The sequence below is a fragment of the Rhynchophorus ferrugineus genome, unplaced genomic scaffold (genome assembly GCF_030347505.1).
Source record: "Rhynchophorus ferrugineus isolate W39M unplaced genomic scaffold, kcgeb_rfMv2 rfM3, whole genome shotgun sequence".
Taxonomy (NCBI): Eukaryota; Metazoa; Arthropoda; class Insecta; order Coleoptera; family Curculionidae; genus Rhynchophorus; species Rhynchophorus ferrugineus.
In genome coordinates, this window is record NW_027472582.1 from 73,234,321 (window position 1) to 73,259,544 (window position 25,224).

Sequence of the window (25,224 nt, forward strand, 5' to 3'; positions counted from 1 at the left end):
CATGCCAATCCTTGATGGTCGATTTTCCTGGTGCAGTGTCCGGAAACTCGTCATCAAGCCAAGTTTTTGTTTCAGCTGTATTTTATTCTTTCAAAACGCAATATTTTATCTATACGCGAAATTCCTTCTTATCCATTTTTTTAAAATAACAAAAGTTGCTTCACTCAAAATGCTATTATTCACAAACTAATGATCCGACAGCTGTCAAATTTTATACGCGCATCTTTTGAGGTTTAGGACTACAAAATATATGGATGTATGTCTAGTAGCGCCACCTATGTGTCGGACCGGGAAGTTTTCAATTGACCTGTTAATTTTCTATCAGAAAACCATCACTTTTAGCGCCTTTTTTCTTCTGATTATATAAGAAAAATAATGCTTGCTGCAAATGGACATTTTCGGGCACTTTTACAAAGAGGTATAAGTCTATGACGGTGATATTTTCGCAAAATATAACATGTATAGTTTCGAAGCTAAATTTCAATAGAATAAAGTAGCGGTAGTATTTCGTGTTGTCCAACGGACAAAAATCATCTTGGAGGACTATAAAAGTTCCAAGATCACTAATTACAATAACAATAATCGAAAGTTCGATTTGGAGAAGAAATAATTAAGTTCTAAAGAAAAGCTTCAAATAAGATTGAATATATTGGAGGATAAACTTTTTTCTGAGGGAATGTCCTTGCCGTTAAAATATTATTGAAAAACTTTTGTATCAAGTCGCTGTAACTTCATTCAATTGTCTTTTATGGAATTGATAATATTGTTTATTTATATAAGCCTTAAAAACGCCAATGAGACAATAAAAGCAATTTACCGGAATATATTTTGGGTTAAGGCTACCCGAATTATAGTTGTTAATGCTTATAACTAACGTACTAAAATTCATTATATACAATTAACGGTTTTGTAATAAGTAAACAAATTGCTGTCGTCGTAATAACATTGTTTCACTGTAGACAGAAATACTAGATTCCTATGGAAACATTCTAGACAAATATTGCTGACTTGTTATTGCAAAACGGATTTTATTAATTAAAAAAGGCGCAGGTCCAATGATGAAAACGTATGTCGATAGACATATATATTAAAATAGATTTATATATTTCTATATATACAGCTGATGCTTAAGGGGCATATTTAACTTTGTTTTAAGATTTTTAACTTAGAGTCAGTTATTAATTATTAAGAATTTTATTTAAATATATACTTATATATTTACATCCTTATATATATCTCAAATTAAAAATGTTAAAAATGTCTTCATAAAATATTATTATTGTATATATATATATATATATATATATATATATATATATATATATATATATATATATATATATATATAAAACTAAAAAAACGTTCTTAATGTCCATAGATTTCAATTTATTAAGTTATATTTCTTAGTGACGAAATAATAATTATAATTTTAGTTTTAAAGCGATTTCATTAAGTTTGATTAATTTTTATAATAGTAGTGTCTGCTCACGCCTACATTATATTCCCCATGGATACCTACAACTTATACAAACTGACAACATAGCAATATCAATTGTAAACCTTTGACACTTTTTATGAACGTACAAGTGGGAGTTCTCAAATAAAGTTTTTAAAATGTACTAAACAAAATATCTAAGATTATTTAAAGTTATTATAATTTAAGAGTTACTTGCAAGCATTTGCAAGTTTCAACATTTTCTACAATAATTTAGTAAATAGCTTGAAGAACAAAATAGCCTAAGCACCTCGTCAATAGCAAATTTGACTTTTGGTTTAATTATTATCACTTTTTTGTTGTTTTGAAGAATTTTGCAGACATTTGGCAACATGGTCACCCAAGTGGAATTGTAACGAACTGTAATTGGTAGTATGTCTTTAACGTCATCTGTGACGTGTATTGATTGTTTTATTAGACGGGTTTTAGATTTATGAAAATTTTTTTTGATGTGACATGCACAAAAGTACTATTTACAGTAATTTTATAAAAAAAATAATTATAGCTTTGCATATCTTATATACGTCTAGAACAACATTATTAACCATTGTTTGTGATAACACTAAAACCTTGTTTAGTAATTATTTGAGGATATTGCATTTGAGGATATATATATATATATATATATATATATATATATATATATATATATATATACTTAATCCTATATAACTATAATCAAACTAAATTTACTTAATAGACTGTGGAGACATTATACCAAATTTATGGTAATGGAAGGCTAATTTTAATTATTTAATAAACCATTTCTAATGAAGCTCATGTTAATTATTATGTTCAATAAATTTCAAAAGGTAATTTTAATGTTTCATTGCGCAATCTACTGCACAATCGCCGTTTCAGAAATGTGGTTGTTTAGAATTTGTACGTATGTGTTTCTCGTTTGTTTTAATCCCATTTTGTTATAAAAACAGATCATGGATAGATCGATATGCGAGAATACAAATGAGCTGATTTATCTCGCAGTAATAACTCATTTTGGTTCATCATTAACGTGAATCTGATATTTACTGGATGGAAAAGGTTAGATTTTTTTGTAATTAATATGGTTCTGCGTAAACTAACCTTGGTAATATTGTATTATGTTATTTAAGAATACCAAGTATGTATTAAATGTCATATACTTACCTTTGAACGGTTCCCTAAACAATTTCTGTTAATATTATCTGATGTTTATCGCCATCTGTACGGAGAACATTGTTTTGTTTCTGAAAAACGAAAACGACATTATGAGAAAATGAGAAGAATAATTAAACATGATTAAACATCTAGTAGGTCGGTATAATATTGACTTTGACATAAAAATATGCTTTTATATTACTTTCTATACAGTTTTTTGAGGTTATGTTGTTTTTAAAAATGCCATCCGTCAGTTGTTCAATAATATATCGTTACACTGTTTATTTCTTCGCGATATGTTATGTGTAGCGTGTATATCTGATGTGGTACATGTAAATTCCCTTTTTGCGCCATAATTATGACATGAAATATTGTATATTTCATGGCATATAAAAACGTTATTTTAGAAGAAATAGGTTATGTCATGCCCGTTTTTACTTCAAATGTATAGATTCAGTCATTCTTCAGATAATATCTTTTGATGTGGTTATTTTGAATATTTTTTCACTCGTAGTTGATTTTATCTATTTAAAATTAAATATTCTTGACATGATGTTCATGTCCCATCGTTTGCTTAGTAATTTTAATACGAGGATTGTCTTTTATATTTTGGAATTTGAGAGTAAAAATCTTTTTTAATGAATTTTGTCATTTTAGTATATGAATTCGTTTATTATTTTCCATTAAGAATCCCATTTTTGCTAAATCTCAATTAATAAATAAAATAGATGAATAAAACTGTGAAAGCGCACTTATTAACTTGGAAAAAATTACGTCTAGTTGGTCTATAATCAACTCGTATGTTTATTAACTTTCTATGCAGGCGGAACTAAGAACTACGATGGTCCAGCTGCCATGGTCGATCTTGTAGCAAGTGCCATTGCACTTGACCCCGTGTTTATAGGTTTCTAGGCATCCAGGCATGAACGTTACACCTACATTCCTTATAATAACGTAGAGAAATTAATATTTAAGGTTTAGCTTTCTCATTGCATTGCGATTTAGTTGTTATGGAGCGGATTTGCTCTCTATCGAACAGGATTCTATTAAGGGGCTATACTCTCTAGGAATTTTTGTCCTTTTTTTATTTAGATAATCAACCTTTATGTGCATTTGAGTTCACCGCGGCTATATCGGTAGTGTATATTTGTTATGATTCCTAAAAATGTTCATAGATATAATGGATGTCCCACAATTCGTCGTTCCTGTAATAATTTGTTATATAATCCAAACATTTATTCAGGTGATTGTTATTTGTTTTTTAACTATTTGGAGTCACATGGTTTGAAAAAGATGTTAAAACTGAAACTAATATTTCCTTTGTTTTCGGTTAATCTGTACAGAAACTTTTACTTGCTTTAATATGTATAACAATATCAATAATCTGTACGAAGGATTGTAGAAAATAACATTATATGTAAGATTTATGTGTGCAGTTATATATTAATTAAAAATTGTAAAAATAATTATAACTTGGCTCAATACATTTTTGTGCTGAACAAGTAAGTAAAATTTTAACGGACAAACACTTTCATTTCTGTGCTGCTTTGCTTTCAGTATGGACAAAATGACAGAAAATGTAATACATCGTATTTAAATTGATAGCACTAAAGAAATATGACAAAGGAAAACAGTGCTATAGACAATTTTGATTATATTTGCCAGGAGCTTTGTCGTGTTTTCGATTAGGCTGCAGCCTTTTGTATATTCACATTTAATTATTTTTTATTTATATACTTATATTTTAGTTTTTTGAAATTTTATAATATTTGTATTTATACGAAATTTTATTTTACTAAATTTTTCTGAAAAATTACGTTCGTGTTTTATTTCACATTTAATTGGTCAGTAGAATGTGACCATATGATGAGTCTTAAATCCTCAACCAATAAAATTATTTCCTAATAAAATATTTTCTTTGGTGCCTGTAATGGTAATTTAAACTAACCAATGAGATGCAGCGTAATGACGTTTTCAGCACAGTCCTGCTGAGGCCAAGCAAAAAAAATTGAAATGAAATTATTTCTATTAATTCCTACCACACTCTATTTATTATTCTGTGAATGTATGAGAAGAGAATGGATATAACTTTTTAATATTCACCAATATCGCAAATATTATTGTAAACTGTCGCAAGTAATATTTACTAGGACGCAATGATAAACTATCTATACGGTGCAAAAACTTGGTCAACATTAATAAATTTTTTCTGTGTACGCATGCACATAATTGTTGTTCTTATAATGTATAAACAAGCCTGTACCAGGAAAAAGATAAATAATTTTTGTCATTTATGTAATTAGTTTGATATACGTATTAGTGAAAAAAAAACGCGTTGAAATAATAGTTTTTTAGATAATTAGGTTGAAAATTGACGCCAATTACGACATTTTTTACTTGGTTTGCTTTTTTTAGATAGTTGTAAATTGGTGTATTTTATTAGTTCGACAACTGTGTAAACAGTAAATAGTTTTTGTTAAAATGTAATGGTTATACCAAAGGTTTGATTTCATGTTATTGTTAAATCGCCACTAATTGTTGTTGTTCCTGTTTTTGTATCAGTTACAGATTGATTGAAAAGCCCCCCGTGGTGGAAAGTAATAGATCCATATGTTTTTTAGTTAGCCCTAACCCTCAAAAGATGTGTGTATACATTTGACAGCTGTCGGATCATTAGTTTGTGAATTATAGCATTTTGAGTGAAGCAACTTTTGTTATTGAGAAAAAATGGATAAACATAAATTTCGCGTGTTGATAAAATATTGCTTCTTGACGGGAAACATACAGTTCAAGCAAAAACTTGACTCGATGCCGATTTTTTGCAAGGATTGGTATGCTAAGTTTAGACGTGGTAAGATCCGCATCGAAGACGATGAACGCAGGGGACCAAAAGAAGTTGTTACCGACGAAAACATTTAAAAAATCCAGAAAATGATTTTCATTGACCGACCGTAAATTGAAATTGAATAAAATAGGGGATACTCTAAATGATATTAACTGAGCGAATACATCATATCATTCACGAATATATGGGTATCAGAAAGCTCTGTGCAGAGTGAGTGCCGCGCGAGCTCACTTTTGACCAAAAACAACGACGAGTTGATGATTCGGAGCAGTGTTTGAAGATGATTAAGCGATATAAACCCGAGTTTTACGTCGATATGTGACAATGGATGAAACATTGCTCTATCCTTTCACCCCGAAGTCCAATCGATAGTCATCCGAGTAACGTTTGAAGGACGAATTCGCCACAAAACAGCCCCATTTGAAGAAAAAGAAAGTGCTGCTTCACCAAGACAATTTGTCGTGTCACAAGTCAGTGCAAACGATGGCAAAAATCCATGAATTGGGCTTGGAATTGCTTCCTCATCCACCGTATTCTCCAGATCTGGCCCCCAGCGACAATTTCCTGTTCTCAGATCTCAAAAGAATGCTCGCTGGTAAGGCATTTTCGTCGAATGAATAGGTGATCGCCGAAACTGAGGCCTATTTTGAAGCAAAATGGTATAGAATAGTTTGAGGGTCGCTATAAACAGTGTATCACCCTTGAAGGGAATTATGTTGAATAAAAAAAACTAATTTAATTAACTAATAAAACTAAAAAACTAATAAAATCGCCAAAACATGTGATTTTTGGCAAAATTGACCTGTTAAGTTTACCATCGATACAATTTTGGTTTGTCTTAGCAAAAGTCCATTCTAACAGTTAGCAAAGGGCGATTGTGCTATTATCGAGTACACTTTTGAGTTATGACTTCTACTTATTAATTTTATTGCAAGGTCTATTTTAGTGTATAGTATTTTTACTTGCTTTTCTTCAATATTCTATCACATCTCGTGGAATGCTCATTCACTATGAACGTTATTTGCCTTGGATAAATCCCAGTTAATTTTTTTCGTTTATCTTTTCTATCTCTTCGCAGTGCAAAACTGAACTTGAATAATCCAAATAAAATAGAGGCGTGTTAACAAGTGTTAACAAATGTTTGAATACGGAAATGAAGGTTAGGAATCCTTAAGTGACGTCAATGTTTCATAACCCTTTTGAGATGTGTTTGACTTAATATAACGGATTTTACAATTTTCTGCTTTTATTTCTACTAAAATCTTAGTAATTGCAGCTGCAGTTTTAAAATAATTCTTGTTTTTTTGAATATGTCTATCGTATTTTTATTATAAATCAATAATGTTTAATATTAACTCTCTTTAAACTTTTCACTATTAAAAGCTCTATACTATGGCTTCATTAAATAATATTAAACGTAATTCTTCTTCAAACCATTGTTTTCGAATTTTAATTTTCAGTTATTGGGGATACAAAACAGAATCTAATTTAGTTTCTGTCCGATTTCCGTATTTTTGACATTTCAACTTATCAATAACACCTCAGTCTTTACGACCTCACAAAACAATGTCAGATGACAGTCGAGGTCCAAGGATGACGGTGATTTAAGAACTGGTATTTAGTCAAATACTGTTATTTGCGGCACGTATCTCTATGAAATCAACATTTTTCTTCTTTTATATCTACTATATATTTTCTTAGTTAAATATAATTTTAGAAAAGTTAAATAACGTGAAAGTGCCTCATAATCATAGTATAACATTCATTCTAACATCTACTAACGTTATAACCTAATATAATCAAATTTGTGTGTTCATATATTTTCTTTTGTTTTTATTCGAGTTTTGGGCCAAAAAACTTTTATTTACATTTTTTATTTCGAATAAATCTACATATAACACACATCAACAACTGATTTTGTTTGATTATTATTATTTTATTTATCTATACTAACATTTCAGTTTGTTTCAGATAATGTACTATGAACAATTTTATTAACAATTTATGAAAGTAATACATTATACAAAGTTGATATATGATAGACTACAATTATCATATATATTCTACTTTTTGGACTACCCATATATATCATGAAAAATGGACATGCTTGCGATAACACTAATTTTATTTGACAGTCAACTTACCATGTACTGACTACATTTTGTGTCATTCTTACTCTGTACTGTTATAAATAATTCACAAAAGTGGACACTGCAGCGTTGGACTTGGTATTAAAGTGATTACCGAAGTTTTTCATGCGTGTAGACAATATTAGTACATAAGGAGCTTTTCAGTAGCCACTTAGAAATTAAGATGCGTAAAATTTAACTGAATGTATAAAAAAATAAGGGTATTGTACTACGCCTACTTGTCAATACGTGTTATAGTTAAATATCAAGTCAATGTATGTATGTTTATTAAATTATTTTGTGATGTATGATGTAGTTTTGAAGGTTGAACTATCAATTGTACCAAATTTGGTAAAATGTGACAGTACTGTTGCTTTAGGAATAATATAACGGTTTAATATCTCAGTTACATTTTATTTAAATTTATAAATTTATTTACCTTTTTTATAGGTTAAATATAAGTATGTATTTTGATCAACGATATCTGAACCCAAACAACATATAAAAAAAATTAAATTACCAACAAAATAATTCTAAATTATTATAACTCTTTGTGCTCGACACCGACTGTGAGGTGTGATGTGATCAGGTGGTAGTAGTATTACAACGATTTTTGTTTTGTTTTTTTTGTGTTTAAACTCTAAGTTTGATTATTTTTAAATTTTAGTAAGCTACTTATATATTTTTTAAGGGGGTTCAATTTTTTTGTTATAAATATTTTGATTTTTTCTTTTTAGTCTTAGATAGATATTTATTCAATAAATTATGGAGTTATTTTATTAAATATTACAATATTTAGGCCAAGTAAAGGTGTAGCTCGTACGGGGAAAAATAGGAATAAAGTAACAATGATTGAAAATAAGCAGCGCTTCAGGCCCCGGGATCCACTACCTAGCCTAGGTGATTTGACAAATGTCTTAATTAAAGAACAACCCGTAACTTCCGTTTGCGAGCTAAAGGCTTTAACACACATTACACCAAAGAAGCAGTTGTCTACAATATTTCTACGTGGTCTTATATGCTATATATAGTGCTTTAAAAGCAAACTGATTGACTTTTGTACTGAACGACTTCCTATTTTTCATCACATCAGCTCAGAAATAACATTATGCCCGAATATCTGAATATTTTAGATAAAAAATATGTGAAAACTTTGTACGAGCTTTTAAAATTTGAGAATTTCCCTAGATTTCCCCCCCACAGCTTTGGTTCCAATAGGGCCATCTCGGAAGTGCACTCTTTCGAATAAAAAAAGAATTTTGAAAATCGGTCTACAATTCACGGAGAAATCGGCGAACATACATTAAAAAAAATATACAGCAGAACATGGAACCTCCTCCTATTTCGAAGTCGGTTAAAAATATCAAGCTTTAAACTGGATAAGTCAGACGACGTCATTAAGCGACGCCAACGCTCAAGATATATATAGTCTCTTCGTACTGAACATCAACTCTGTCAATATCATCATCATATATAGTGCCAAATTAATTGAGAAATATCAAAATAAATTACAGAATAAAGATCGAGGTATTTGCTTATCGATTCCCAATTTAGTTAATTAGTTGTTAAATCTAGTTCAGTTCAGCAAAAATAAAAAGTAACGTGTTCATATTAACGAGATAATAAACGAAAGTCGCAGAATGCGGACGAATTGGGTCAATTTTATTTGATCGAAGAAAATCATTTCTATGTAACATTATTTACGCTCTCGTGGATACCGGCCGAATTAATGTCTATTTCTTCATGTTTATAGCGGAGCTGTTTCCGTTGGGGCATGTGTACCGACGGCTAGCGCAACGAGTTCATGATTTTGAGAAATAAAACGTTGTTTTTGTCGATTCGCTTAAAGATAGTGGTTATATCTAATTTGGTGGGTTGTAAAAGTAATAGAAAGTAAGCGGAGAAATGGTAACACGTGAAGTTACAAAAAAAATGAAAGAGTTACAGACACGTGTAGGTAGACAGAAATAGGGTATATAAAGGTCAACAGCAGTTACTAGATTTTTAAAATTTTTGATATATTATTACTAATCACTGTCAATTAACTTACAATTTGTTTACACGGTGATTTAAAATACGTTTTTGACAGGTGAGGTAGAAGTACCGCTACCATTTTGATTGCGCACCATCTTGGTTATGTGACGTCTAGCTCAGTTTCGCTTTAACCACTGCGTTATGAAGATGTCCAAATTTTATTATGAATAAATATATGCCACAAGAACGAACCAAGAATGATGTAAAGACCAAATAAACTTTTCATGAAAACCAAACTTACTTATCTTTTCTTTGAGAAAATATATAGGCAATCAAAATGGTAGCGGTACTTTTGCCCCACCTTTTATATAGGAGGATTCTCATTGATCTTTATTCTAATAGAACATTTTTGAGTGTTTTTACCACTTTAGTACACAAGATCACAAGGTTTGATTATCTCTAGTTTCTGTCTTAACATAGTTCAATGTTATTTAAGAGTTGTACATTTTGGTATTAGCAAGGTATTGTCTGTAAGTAATTGTTCCTGTAGTATCTGACTGCTTCTGCAATAACTAGATATAGCTATCTTGTAAAGAAATGTTTCTTTTATTTGACCATAATATTCAGCTAATTGCTACGGACTCGGGCTGCTGTGGCTTAAAATATTTTTGGGTTGGTGTGATATATTCTCGAAGGAGGAAAATCAGAGTCTACTCATTGAGAATTTTTGACAATTAATAAACTTTTGACCACCAATAACTGAGGATTTTGGGGATTTAGATTTTAGTTGTTGCAACAAGAAAAGAATATTTATTTCGGAGAATTCATTGATTCATAACATAATTGACGTCTAATATAATAATATTCAAAAAACCTGTCCCGACTTTTAAGTAAGATTTAAATTCTTTAAAAACAATAATTACATTGGGAAGCAAATAAAATAATTATTAGTTATAATAGACAGATTCAATCAAGCTTTGTACATTTTGAAATGTATTGATAGAGAAGTAATAATAATAATAATAATACATTGATTTCGCTTAATAATATACTACAAAATAATTAAAAAGAAACTAATTAAGCAATTATATTGTTCCCCGTGCTGTTCGAAATAATTGCTGTCCAAGTCAAGGCAATAGCGATAGAAGTTCAATAAACGCATGTCAAAACATAAAGTTCAGTACTTCGTTCATTATGGTTATTATCGGACAAATTCTATTAATTATCCTATGCGCACACATAGACGCTGTAGAATAGAAATTCTTAAATTGCCTATAACTTCTTACGATCTAGTATATGATATCGTACATTCAGATTGCTCTTATTTCGAATCATATAATTCTTATTTACCACTTAGTAGGTACACATATATCTACCATATTCATTAACGGTCCAGACATTTTCTATAGCATTCTCATTTATTCTTTGTCTTGATATAATTTATTGATGAATATGTGGTTCACTTTTATATAAAATGGTTAGAAATTAACGTCCAAAAATGATATTGAATAGATCTGAGATAGAAAAGGGTTGATAAAAAGACAAGTAATCTCAATAAACAAAGTATAGAAGGTATAGAAGATATTTCAGAGAAATTAGTATTAATGATAGTGTAAATATACATATTTAATGTATACTAGTTATACTTCACAAAAAAAAGATAATTTGGTGTATTCAAAAAAACAGCCAATTCACGTTATTAATATTTATGTATGACAATTTACATTTTGACAAACTGAATTTGGTAGTATAATCGATAGTTATTTTAGGATGAGCGTTGAGCATATCTAGGGTGTTCTTTTTGAGGGATTGTAAATGGTTTTGGGTAAAGGTAGGAAGGATTGATATTACGTATTTTTTAAACGTAAAAAAATATTCGTAAAACAAAGATAAAACCTAGCGACAATTTTTTATTAATAAACCATATATAGGAACTATATTGACAGAACCACAAAATTATCCTGAATATATGAGTATTAATCATAAAGATGTACAAATATTGATGGACCATTGAATAATAAAGGCATATTTTGCAGCGAAAAGACATAATGGAAGTTTTAATTATAATACTTTGTAAAAACTAGGTTAGAATATAATATTTAATACGTTTTGTAATGAACATTCCTAGAGAAAGGATAAGATAATATATTGGCGAAAATATTTAATGCACAATAATGCTCTTGCATAAGATAGAAAACTGTCGAAAATTGAGAGGTAAGTAATAAAAATAAATTATTCAATCATTTTATTTTATTATATCATATTAGCAATATTATAGAATATAATAAAATACTGATATTTTTAAGTGGTAGACTGTTACGTATATAATTCGTTAATTTCAAGGTATATTTTGACATAAATTAATAATATCGCGTATTAATTATAATAACCCGTCCTATAATTCTTTCTAATTATGTCTAATTATTTCATTCTTATCAATTATATTTGATATTTAGCCTAAATTTCACTAGATCTCGCGCAAATATGCTAGTAATCGTCCATACTCATTTTGCTGCCTTATATTATAAAACTATTCTTGCCGTCTTGGTAGGCGCGACAGGACAGACACACATTTGTGATGGTTTAACATTTGCGATTATCCTTAGGCAAGAGTGCAAAATCCAACAAGGAAAATGATCCTAGTCACGCCAGTAACCCAAGCTGGGTAGGACCGCATCTCTTCTGGGATGATTTCTAGAGTTATGTTATTTATTCGCTAGTCGGTAGGCTTAATGCGGATGACCATGGTTCGGAGCCCAAGTTAAAAACTAGGTCCAATCCAGATAAACCCTCGTTAGTAAAAAGAGACTCCAAAATATATAAACTGTTAATTTTAAACTAATAAAAAATATTTAGTAATTTTAAAACGTTCTAAAGATAATGGATTGTAGTAAATAATAAAAGTTTAATATTTTATATTAAGATGCACAATTATTTTTGATTTTTCAGTTTATAACATGTAAAAACATTTTTCCATCACTAAAAACATCACTACTTAGCAGTGATGACAGTACCAGTAAGCCAGTCAAAAACAATACGGAGGACAAACAACTGAACTCAGAGATATTTCAAGAACTTATTATTGGATGCAGCGAAATTGACCTGTGGTAGTAACAAAAGAAGATCTGACCAAAAACAGAGAGAATGGCGGTTCGAAGAAATAAGAGCGTCAACTGAGAACCACAAAATATACAAGAGTGGAATGTTAAAAGATCCAAAAAAGCAATTTGGAGAGAAGATGGAGGCACTAAATTGTCCAAAATCATCAATCGAATGTTGTGTGAAGCTTAAGGAAATGATCCAGTAAATACTGGTTTGGACTTTTAAATTGATGATTTCGACACTGACGACAAAGAGCATTTTAGACAGGCAAAGAAAATTTAAAACAAATATTTGAAAACATTAACCGATTAAACCATCAATGGGGATCCCTACTCACTACAGTTGATGCGTTGAGTCAAGCACTGGGAGAAAAACGAGTGAAATACCTAATATATATTGCAAAATCGGTGAAACATACCTGGAAACGTTAAAATGGGAAGTGCTACCCCACCGGCGTATTCTCCGGATCTTGCTCCTTCTGACTAGTACTTTTTTCGATTTATAAACAGACAATACTTTGAATAAAATGTATTCGTATTAGCAATAAGTGATATGGCATATGGTATATATGTATATGTATATATACGGATGATTTATTATTTTACGACCTGTACCGAATATATTTGAATAAATCAGCGTTATTTAGTCCCTACCCGAGAAAATATTTGATGGATCCATAATATCAAAATTTTGCCTTTCTTTAAAAGCGTTCTAGGTTATTTGGTTAATTATTTCAAGGTCGTACTCCTAATAATGAGCGTTACGTAATTCGGCTGTTGTGTCACGTCTACATTTGATAGAATTCCGATTTTTTCTCCGGTTCCTATCCTTGACATCCTTATTTCGCCTTCTGACTATCAAATTCTATATTCGAATGATTGGTTTGAGATCGGCCGAGAAGGTAATATGTAGTTCAAGTTTACCATGTGATGATATCGAGACGATTTTTGATATGTTTATGATTGTTGTTATATACAGTACCAGCTAATAGTATAGTAGGCTGACGATATTTTTAGATATATTAGGTGTATTAGATGATTCTAAGGTACGATAATAGGGTATCTAGAATCAATGAAATGGGTAATTATCGAATTAAATGTTATAGAAGTTGCGATATTGATACAAGTGACTAGCCGGGTATTAGACACCCTTGAAACCTTGAAGATGCCTAATTCCTTCGAGAAGGTGTGGCACACTGGACTGCATGTTAAATTGAAAAAGGTTTTGCCTCATAAGCAATTTTAACTGCTGAAATCATACCTAAAATACAGACATTTTATTGCCAAACAGGGTGACGAATACACTGACCTACACCCAATATATTCTGGTGTTCCGCAGGTCAGTGTTCTTGGTCCATTGTTATATCTATTCTATACAGTTGAGCAACCGGCCTCAAGAAACACTACTGTTGCAACTGACGAATTGCTGCTAACGATACAGTGATTTAATGACCACACGAGGATTCAATATCAGCCACAAATGTTAAATTGTGGTTGAAAATGTGACATTCACCCATTGTAAAAAACTTGTCCCTCAGTAAAATTGAATAATCATGAACTTCCGCTAGCAGACAACGTTAAATATCTGGGAATGCATTTTGATCGACGATTGACATGTAAAAAACATATAGTGAAAAAATGCAAACAGCTTGGGCTTAAACTAAACCAAATGTATTGGCTGATAGGGCGTAAATCTAAATTATCATTAGATAACAAGGTTTTGCTGAACAAGTCAATACTTAGGCCCATTTGGACCAATGGTATTGTACTGTGGGGTACTGAAGGACTCTGAAAGACTATTAATGCATCCCAATGCACTCGCCAAACAGTTAAATGTGCGCGATGAGAGTGTAGTGCATAGGCTGAGACGCAAACTACCATACGAACTAATTAATAGACACATAGAGTGAGATTTAATAGTCTTTAGAATAAGTTAGAATAATCTTTAAGAAAAAGATTGTAGATATTGCTGGATGAAGGCTCAAGTACAAACTCTTATATCGAGATCTTATATCCCTGGTAGGAATGACCAAACCAGTTGTTTCCAAACACTTATATAAAATGGTATAAAAATGAATATAAAAAGTTCAAAATCTGGTCGTAGGTATATTGACAAAAATATTTTATGTGCCTTTTACTGACTGAATATTTTTGGAAAATGTAGTGAAAATCTGTAAAAATAAAATGCAAATTCTGAAAACTAGTATCAATATTTCTAAATACAATAATTTCCGTTTGTGGTTTTGCTTTTTGTTGTTCGTTTAGAGAACGAGAGAATATCTTAACTAGACATGAAGAGATAGATTTTGAAATAGGATAATTTTTATATTGGTATAGGATAGAAATCTTTATATTGCCTATAATTACCATTTGGTTCCAATGGTTCGCATTATGAAATAGCTCATTTAATTTTAGTGAGAAGTTTAGTTTTGTCGCTTCGATTGTTACTATTAAAAATAATTTTAATCAAAAGCCTTTTAAATTTTACTATTTTATACTTTTATCTTTTCCCTAATAATGAAATAAATTTTTTTTATGATTTTTTTTCATATATTTTTTGCTCGTCGTTGTCAACTCATTTGCGCCTTGCGCTACGTACAAGAATATATCAAGTAACGTAACATATAGTAAGGTAGCCAAGTAACGTACTTTTTTAAAAGTTAAAAATATTTCAAAAATGATTCAAATACTGAGATATGATTTTTTGTGAACTTCATACGGTCCAGTATCATTTGATGACTATATGGTATGAAAAGTCTGTGTCTGAATGTTAGCTATCATCAAATGACGATGACCTAAATGCAGTTCAATGTTCGTTCGTTTTTTTCGTTACATAATGCCAAAAGTCCTATGCGTGTCTTCATGAATATATAATCCATTAAATTTGTTATTTCCATATAAAGCATTAATCTTTTACTCTCTTGTGGATGTAACCAGAAAATAATAAACTTTTTATTTGTAAGTAAGAGCAGTTTATTAATACTAACTGTACACCGTTACACACCACTGCTTATGATAATTTCGAGTTTATAAATACCGTAACACTTCTTCTATTTCTTTTGATGGTGGATATAATACCATTCATCAGCTAAATGCAATTGTTACTTGTTGTTGAGTTGCATTGTGGTATTACAAGGATTGGTATTTATTATAATCAAATACTTATTTATACAATGTCAGAAATAATGTTGTTTGATTTATATATTAACCACAATAATAAGTAACTAATGTTGATATTAGTATTGAAATATGTAGATATATATTAATAATGAGCTAATTTAAATAAATTAACATGAGCAATCTATTTCTATAATTGGAAAAACAATGTACACATTCTTAATATAATTAATGGGGTTCACTATTTTAATTCTTGTAATTAAATGAAATAAATTATTATACATTAAAGTTTAATATAATATTTCACAACGTTAACAATGCTTCGTTTTACTTATTCTTTTTAGTCTTTAACAGACAGACATCATAAGAAAAATGATATGTTGAATTTGCTTGTCTGACAGTTTCTGTATTTAGAATTTCAATTAATGGATACTTCTTTGGTTGATATTGTTTAGGTTACTGTTTAGTGGTAATAGAAAACAATTTAGGGAGTTTATGAACTATATATTTATAAAAAATTCAGAAATGTGCTGAGATGGATTTTTGTTAACTATTTTTTTAAATATACAGTATCATTTTAAGAGTATTTTGATCACAAGTACAAAAAACACGTTATAGGCATACTACTACAGAAAAAAAATAGATGAATGAGTAGTTAAAGAAGAACTCGTCTCTTTTATATAAATTTTTTATTTTAATTTTATTTTTAATTAATGCTGACTGATGAAAATTATTAAATTATTAATATGGTAACGTAAATATGATAGGTCATAAAATGAGTTATAATTATTCACGATTAACATTCTCACTAAACATTATGTTCTTAACTAAACGTTATATTCTTTCGACATTTTTGGCATAAACATTTACACATAAGCAACTTTAATAAATGTTGTAAAATATCACTCTATTGTTAAATTGTATGCGATATAACTAATCTAGCAATATATACGGTATTTTTTTAGCATTTTGCTGTTTATTTAAACAGTTATTAGTTACGAATCTGCGGCCTAAAAAGTGAAAGTGAATTTGCTTTTTTGAAAGTGAAAACAATGTGGTACTCACTGGTTTTGAAGGCTCTAATTATTATAACATCATTAATATGTTTTTGGAAATTTGCGTATTGCTATTTAAGACTAGTAATGATAGTACAGTAATTAGTTTTATATGTTAAAAAGTTTATATTTTTAAACATAATACTGTTTCTATTTATTTCAACTTGTTTGTACTTTTTCGGTTGGTCCAGGGTTATCTCCAATAATTTGGGTACGATTTTTATTCTTTTATATGGTTAAAAGATCTTAGATTTTTAGAGAACTTTTAAACAACAAATGGTGCTAAATATTAATGAGCAAAATAATGAGATAAAAAACATTTCACAGGAACAATGTTGATTGAATCTTTGGGTTCAGAAAAAATTACAATACGTATATTTCAACAAATTAACATATTCATTAATAAATCGACATTTTTTTAAATATAATTCTGCGTCAGTGTTTTGAATCTCCATAATTTTGATTCATTTAAAGTTAATATTTACGTGCATATTAAATGTACGAAGTTTAACGTACAGAGGTCAATAATACAAGTACCCAGTAATTATGTCGTATTATGATCGGGCGAATAAAAGATGATTGATAAACATTGAAGTTAAATTAGGCTTCAAAATATCGTCTAATTAGCAAGATGATGTATTACTTTTGTTATTATAAATAGTGTCTGAATATTTTGTGCTCAATTAACTCTGTAATAAGTAATCTAATAAGTTGTGTTCGGTAAGAGACGCTATTTGGTTAGCTATTTCATTTTTATCAAAATGGAACTCATGCTTGAAAGAAATAGCAACTAATATATCTGAAGTATAATATTGATATACTGTAGAAAGATTGAAAATTGTGAACTATAAATTTTTTCTCGGATATAAATCTATATAATGCATTCTTCTTCGAAATTCTTCCAACACACAACTAACAAAAACACAAAAATTAAAATAACACAAGCAACAGCTGATATCTATATGACAGAAGACTACGAACAGTATATAAGTCAAAGAAACATCGAAATTGGTAATTTGTAATAGCGTGAATAAAAAATATGAATCTTTTAATATCGTTTTAACCTTTTCTAATATTAAGGTCTAATTTACTGTGTGGTTAGTGTTGTACTTATATGTTAATTTTATATAAAATATACATTGATTTCTTGAAATAATAAAATAAATCTTTTTTTTGCACTGGCAATCTTGTAAAGGAAATATCAATGCATCGTAAGAATAAACCTTTATATGGCAGGTTGAACAATACGTTTTTTTGTCGTCTGATAAGGAAAGGTTTCTTTATAGTTCAATGCAGTTTCCCTGATGGTTATATTTGTCATAATATTTAGAGGAATTATATTTTTTTTAGAGATTTATGTGTTATAAAGAGTTACGAATGAGAATTGTTCTCACACAAATATATTTTGTTGTAAAAACAGCCAGAAGTTAGAAGGAGCTAAACCTTGAGCAAATATCTAACTCTTAGTATTATAACGATTTTTATTTTAATCAACTGTTCTTTTTTTATTTTTGTATCCAGATTATAAATATTTGTAATATTAATCTGAGATTATTATTGCCAATTTGTAGGTTATATATTAAGATATTTCTTTTAACCTCACAAGAATTGTGGCATTCATTTGTTCACTTTCTGGATATTCATATCTGAGTTATTTATACAATCTTTTACAGCCTTTTGTTTTTATTAATTTGAAACATAATATCCATGGTACAAGACTCCATAAAAACCATTTTATTCTTTTATAATGCTGCAAATAATTTTTGTTCTATTGTAAGCACAAATGGCGAACTATTTCAAACTCAATACTTGCTAAAAATTACTTATATTGCTTAATGAGATCTATGTTCTACTGCCATACTTTCCAAAAGGGAATAATTTTTATTAGAAATTAATTGATTCAAAATAGTTAATATGTTAGATATTTAAAGTTCAAAACTGCAAAAATACCAAGATACAGAGTTAAAGATAATTGTATATTCATTTCATTAATATTTACAACTTAATTTTGTATTTTATTACAAACTCATACACGATTTGTGGTAGCTTTGCACATATTTTTCCATATTAGTATATAATAAAATAACTAAAAAGCGTGGCAAATTTTAACTAATCAGGCATTACTAATTAAACAAATGACCATATCAATTGCTTACGTACCTTTACATATTCTTGTTACATCATTTAAATCGTAGAAACTCACGAAATATTGTTAAGTTATTGTATTAGGTACGGTATTTCATTTTTAAGACTACTGATTGGTATCTTCTTAAATTAATTTTAATTCTAAGTTATTGCGTTAATATCTATAATCATCTGCAATAGTATAGATATAGATATTGTTAATGTAATATTTAATACTACGTTTGTTCTTCAAATTTTAATTTTATCAAAAATATGTTCTGCTGTGACTTGTAGTCTCTATATCCATAAATTATTATTAATATTTCATCACACTTTGATATAATTCGTCGATATTTCTTTATGTATGATCATATGTTTATCAATTTTAGTTGTAAGTAATTGTAATGAATCTTAAATGTGTAGATATAGCTATGTGTGTTCATACTCCATTTTGGATCTTGAGCATTTTCTTGAGCTTGTTCTATGCCGAAATAGCCCTTTATATTAGTATTTTGATATAGAAATAGATGAAATTGTTAGATTAGTGGTTAAGGTGAAGGGATAAGCTAACATTCGATGCGTCATTTGTGGATTCAAATCCTATTAGGGCATCTGTTAATTTGCGTATGAAATTGTTGATAGTAAGCAGCATAAAAGATGAATAACGGATGTCCTAGTCACGTTATTAAATAAGGTCCTAAGTTGGTCAATTGTTTCTAAATCTTAATACAAGTAGGTCCAGTCGAGATCCAAAAAAATACTAGTTGGTACAAAGAGGACCGTAAAATATAGTTTAAAAAATTATATTCTAAAATTTTGTGTTGTCCTTCCATTACTAGGCTGACGTTTTCGTAACCTTGCAAACACCTGTTTGATTTATCAGCGTAACAATTAGCACTTGTAAAGTAGGTTATGGATTTCGGCCGTTATTGCGACAATCTATTCTTCAGCGAGTGTCAAAAACCGGATCGCTTGATATTTTTTGAGAGTTACAGTTTTTCGTTCTGATATAAACTATTTGTTTTCATATAAATAATAAATATTTTATTTGCATATCGATTAGTTTTTGTTTCATTCAAAGGTGGGATGATTCATATTGTGGTGTGTATTTTCCATCGGCTAACTCACTGATTTTTCTACAATAAACAATAAAGGATTATATTATATGCATTGTTGCTTGTAAAGTTTTTCAAAAATTTTAATGGTGTAATATTTTTTGCAAAAACCAGCTGTTTTGGGTGACTAATTTTAAATCCTTTTGACTGATCTTCTTTGTGTTGATTAAAATATAGGAAAATGTATTGGTTAATTGGAAGAAAATCATAATTATCAGTATATAATAAATTGCTGTTATATAAGCAAATATTGAAAAATAATGACATACGGAATACAATTTATAAAATGTGGCAGGTACCGTTAAGCTAAACTGAAGAAGCTTATTTAACTTTTAATTACTGAAAGAGTTACAGGCTGATTTATACAGTGAAGTACATCCAATAAATGTAGGTGTTTTATAGAACAATGTCATTAGACCTCCTATATAAAAAGTTAATCTACTAATCTCAAAATTTACTATTACTATGATTGTTTGATAGTTGACGTGCTCTCAAGTAGATAGTCAGAATAAAGCGTAAGATTAGTAAGCCGTCGAAACCGTCACGTACAGAGCGAACAATAAACATGAAGGTTCCTGCAATAAAGCTTACAAGGACACATAAAGTCTCTACCACTAGAAAGCGTGTAACTATTCACTTGTAACATTAATGTTCATGTACATAACATCTTCATCATTTTGTACCATTCTATTTACATTTACGTTGGGTTGGCTCAAAAGATGCGTGTATAAATTTGACAGCTTTCGGATCATTAATTTGGGAATTATAGCATTTTGAGTGAAGCAACTTTTGTTATTGTGAAGAAAATGGATAAAAAGGAATTTCACGTGTTGATAAAATATTGCTTTTTGAAGGGAAAAATACAGTTGAAGTAACTTGGCTTGATATCGAGTTTCCGGACACTGTCCTAGGAAAATTAACCATTAAGGATTGGTATGCTAAGTTTAGACGTGATGAAATGAACACCGAAGACGGTGAATGCAGTGGACGTCGAAAAGAGGTTGTTACAGACGAAAACATTTTAATAAATCCACTAAATGGTCTGATCTTCTTTGTGTTGATTAAAATATAGGAAAATGTATTGGTTAATTGGAAGAAAAACATGGGAATGATTAAAAAGCTTAGATATTTTGTGCCTTATGAATTGAAGTTTAAAATGCTGCATCAGCGGCAAAATTTGAAAGATTTTTGTCCCGGTTTATTACTGGTGACAAGAAATGGGTCCAAAACAATTTGAAAAAGAAGATTTTCAACGAAACGAAAAACCAAAGCAACGAAAATCATGGGTACCACCTAATCATGTATCAACATCAACGCCATAGCTGAATATCCATGGATCTAAGCTAATGTTCTATATTTGGTGGGATTACCTTGGTGCGGTATACTATAATCTGCTAAAAACTAATAAAACCATCAATAGAGATCGCTATCGACAATAATTGATGCGTTTGAGTTGAACACTGTGCGAAAAATGGCCGGAATACGGACAAAGACATTCCTATTTATTCTTCAACATGAAAACGTTCGACCCCATAGTGCAAAATCAGTAAAAACATACTTGGAAGCATTAAATCCTGGTGTATCCTCCAGACCTTGCTCCTTCCGATCACAACTTATTCCGATATATGTCGATTCATGGATAGCTTCAAAAGATACATTGCTCTTTTGAAGAGTTTCAAATGATTCGATGATGAAATTCGAAACGTTTAATGTTCGCTATGTATAGATTCATCGAATAAATCCCATCAAATGTTAACAAAAATCGTGTTGTTTTAGAGGTAATGGGTGACTGAAATCAAAATCTAAACAAGCTATGATCATGATCTTGACACTAATAGATCACGTCCGTAATTATTCAGGAAACACTCTGTACATCGGTCGGTTCCTGCAGAGAGATGGGCCCGTTGCTTACGTCACGGTTGTCGTAACAGCTGGCCTGGTCTTCATACGACCGGCCGAATGGTAAAAACTGAAAGTGTTACAGCGTGTAAAGTTGGACCGTTCGATTGTGGCGTAACGCTTTCTTGACATGTTTTGGTTTTACCGCCGCTCTTTTACATAATTGGCTGTTACGAGTCATTAGCGGACTTTATTCGATAGTGACTTCTTGAGAACCATACAAATTATTGTGCGAAGTATGAACAGTATATATAAGTATTGTTATTGTATATATAAGGAGAAAAGTTTTCAGTAATCAGAAGAAACACCAATGAATGATACCAGTTTATTTATATTATTTAATTATATATTTATTAAAATTAATTATTAATAATTAATAATAATTAATAATAAAATTATTAATGTCTGTCTTTGGGTACTGTTGCTGTCGAAAGAAACGTAAGAGGGTAAACGTGTTTCTAGCGTTGTTAATATGTGTACGACAGTCTGTGTTTGCGTAGTACAGAGGCATAACGTGCTTTATATATTTTTTACCAGGTTTCGAGGGTTTGTAAACGAGATTCTAACGACTAGTTTTGCTGTATCCGCGGTGTCTCCTTTTACAAACTATGGGTTTATCCGAACCACAGGCCTCAGAACTAAGCCTACCGACTGGCGAGTGATTGTTATGTTTTGATTTTAAATCCGCTTAAAGATAAACATTATAATAAGAAAACGTCTTATCCTGATCTACGATCGATATTCGCTCAAATACCCCATACAGAAAAAAGTTCTGTACCTACTCTCTCAAGATTGCGGAGTTCATCTATATCCGTAAATTCCGAATTCGGTACTGAATTTGAACCAAAAATTACACAAATCATCAACTCTGAAGATCTCAATGACAACAAAAGACTTAAATCTTCAAAAAGTAAAACAGAATTATTGGTATGGCGATTAAAACAATGGATTTTCTTTGTTCTGATGTTCGAATAATCAATACACTGAAAACATAGCGAGGAATTATATTTGGGGGTTGATAGAAGAACATTGTGTTGAACGTGACAGGAAAAGTGAAACTGTTCATTTTTGAATATTAGGACTCTGTTTTGGGACACATAAATCATAAATGGCAGTCCGTTTTAATTTAATAAATCATTTTTATGTACAAATTTCATATTTTTATTGAGTTGGTTTTTAGCATTTCTTCACACATAACATCAAATGCAGAACTATTTCTTCTTATTCCTGGTTTCTTATTCTTATCTCCAGGTACAAAACAAAGACTAAATGTACATATCCCATGCGCAAAATTCTGTAGAACGGTTTAATTTCTGAGATAGTTTAAGTATCGTACTTAAATAATAATTGAAGCCAATAGTAAATGAAATAAAGCAATAATTCGGACGATGTATTTTTTCATGATGGTTTACCCCCCCTTCACTGTGACTTTACGGTATTCAATGCGTTAAAAAGCTGTTTTTGGATCAATTATGGTTTATATCGGATGTTTTGGCAAATCTTGTACAAAATCTATTGCAGGTTAAGGAAAGTTGCAGAGATTCTAAATAATTTTACGTTAAATTTAGAGGCGTTTTAGTAGTTTTTATACTATTACACTATTTTAGTTCTTAAATTATACGATATAAGGTGTATTTCGAAAAATAAAGCAATTTAACATGGGTTTTCCTTTCATTCATCTCAAGATACATATATTTTGATAGTTTTTTCTTCATTTGATAGAAAAAAGATTTTGACAATTTTTATAGTGGTGAAAATTCGGGGAATTTTTGTAATTTTCAGGTTTCTTACCGTCCTTTCCATTCAAATAATTGCAAGTTCATGGAAATTGCGGTGAATATAATCATATTTATACAACATCTATTTTATTTGAGGTATACAATAAAAAATATATTTTCGGGAAGTCACACATTTTGAAAATTACTTATTTTAGAGTAATTTAAGAGATATTTCCATTTATTTCATGCCAAAACACATATATTTCGAGAGTTTTATTTTTAATTGAATTTATTTTCTGTCATTTTCAAGTTTTTTGCTATAATTTCCATTTAAGTTATCACTTCTTAATGAAAATTATTATGGTATTAAATAATTTTATGCTGAATTGAATTGTAGTATAATAATACTTAAACAACGTTTAGGTTTATAGAAAAAAAATTTCCGAAAACGAACGGATCTCTGTTTCTAGCACATATCTTGACTGTTATATATTCTGGAGTTTTTTAACATGCGATTTTATTTCTCTCATCCCAAAATACACACAATTTGAAATTATTTATTTATATCCGACCGATATTCATAAATATAGTCGTGAAGATTAGCGATTTTCCACCATTTTCGATTTTTCATCATTTTACTTCAAACAATCGCAGGTTAATGAAATTTTGAGGTATTATAAATAATTTTATGCTGGATGAAATGCTTGTATAACAACAAACTTAAAATTTTTAAGATGTATAATGAAAATTATATTTACTGGATTGATTTCATTTTGTATTAAATTTATAGTAAAATTTGTTATATAATTATATTTACGTATTACATGATACATACATTTACACATATCTTTTCGTTTATTTCTACCTAAAATATAAGTATTTTGTCTCCATAAGAGAGACTACATATATATTGTCGCTAAAATATACGTTTTTTGTCATTTCCTGGGTTTTTGTTGTTGAATTAATCAGTGTATATAGGTACTACCAAGAAACGCCAATAATTACATTTTCGTCATTCATCTTATTGTTTTTTTGATTTGATTGATGAAAGAAATTATAAAAATCTTTTGGAATTTTGTTTTTCATAAAATAAAAATAACTTTTATCACGATCTAATATATTTTGAACAGGTTGAGTGCTAAATCTTCAGAGAAATTACTCGAAACCTTCACCACCAATAACAAAAACCGAATTTTTAAATAAAAAAAAAGGAGAAAGAAGAGAAAAAAGAAAAGAACGAAAATTCGCATTGAATAAATTATTGTTGGTTTTCGAAAAACGAGAAAAAAAGAGAACCAATTCTCGTTACGGTTTCCTGCTATGTCTGAACGCAGCGGCGATTTCTCAAGATATTGACCGTGATCGAGGTTATCCCATCTAACGCTGCAGTGGGTACATGCTACACAATATGGGAAACGAATAGCGGACTGGCGAGATCAAGTTCATTAACCCACAATTCGCACGACGAGAGATCCTTTATTACCTTGACTGCTAACTGGGTTTCGACATCGTCTT

At 29.8% G+C, this 25,224-nt stretch overlaps 1 protein-coding gene across 1 annotated transcript in view; it reads right to left on the reverse strand.

The window, feature by feature from the left end:
• The window catches only part of LOC143194133 (scavenger receptor class B member 1), a 60,783-nt gene that overhangs the window by 27,786 nt on the left and 7,773 nt on the right, over positions 1 to 25,224 (reverse strand). Inside the window, exon 2 of the mRNA XM_076400715.1 lies at positions 2,642 to 2,721. The gene's annotated coding sequence lies outside the window, so the exon portion shown is untranslated. The remainder of the gene's footprint in view (positions 1 to 2,641; positions 2,722 to 25,224) is intronic.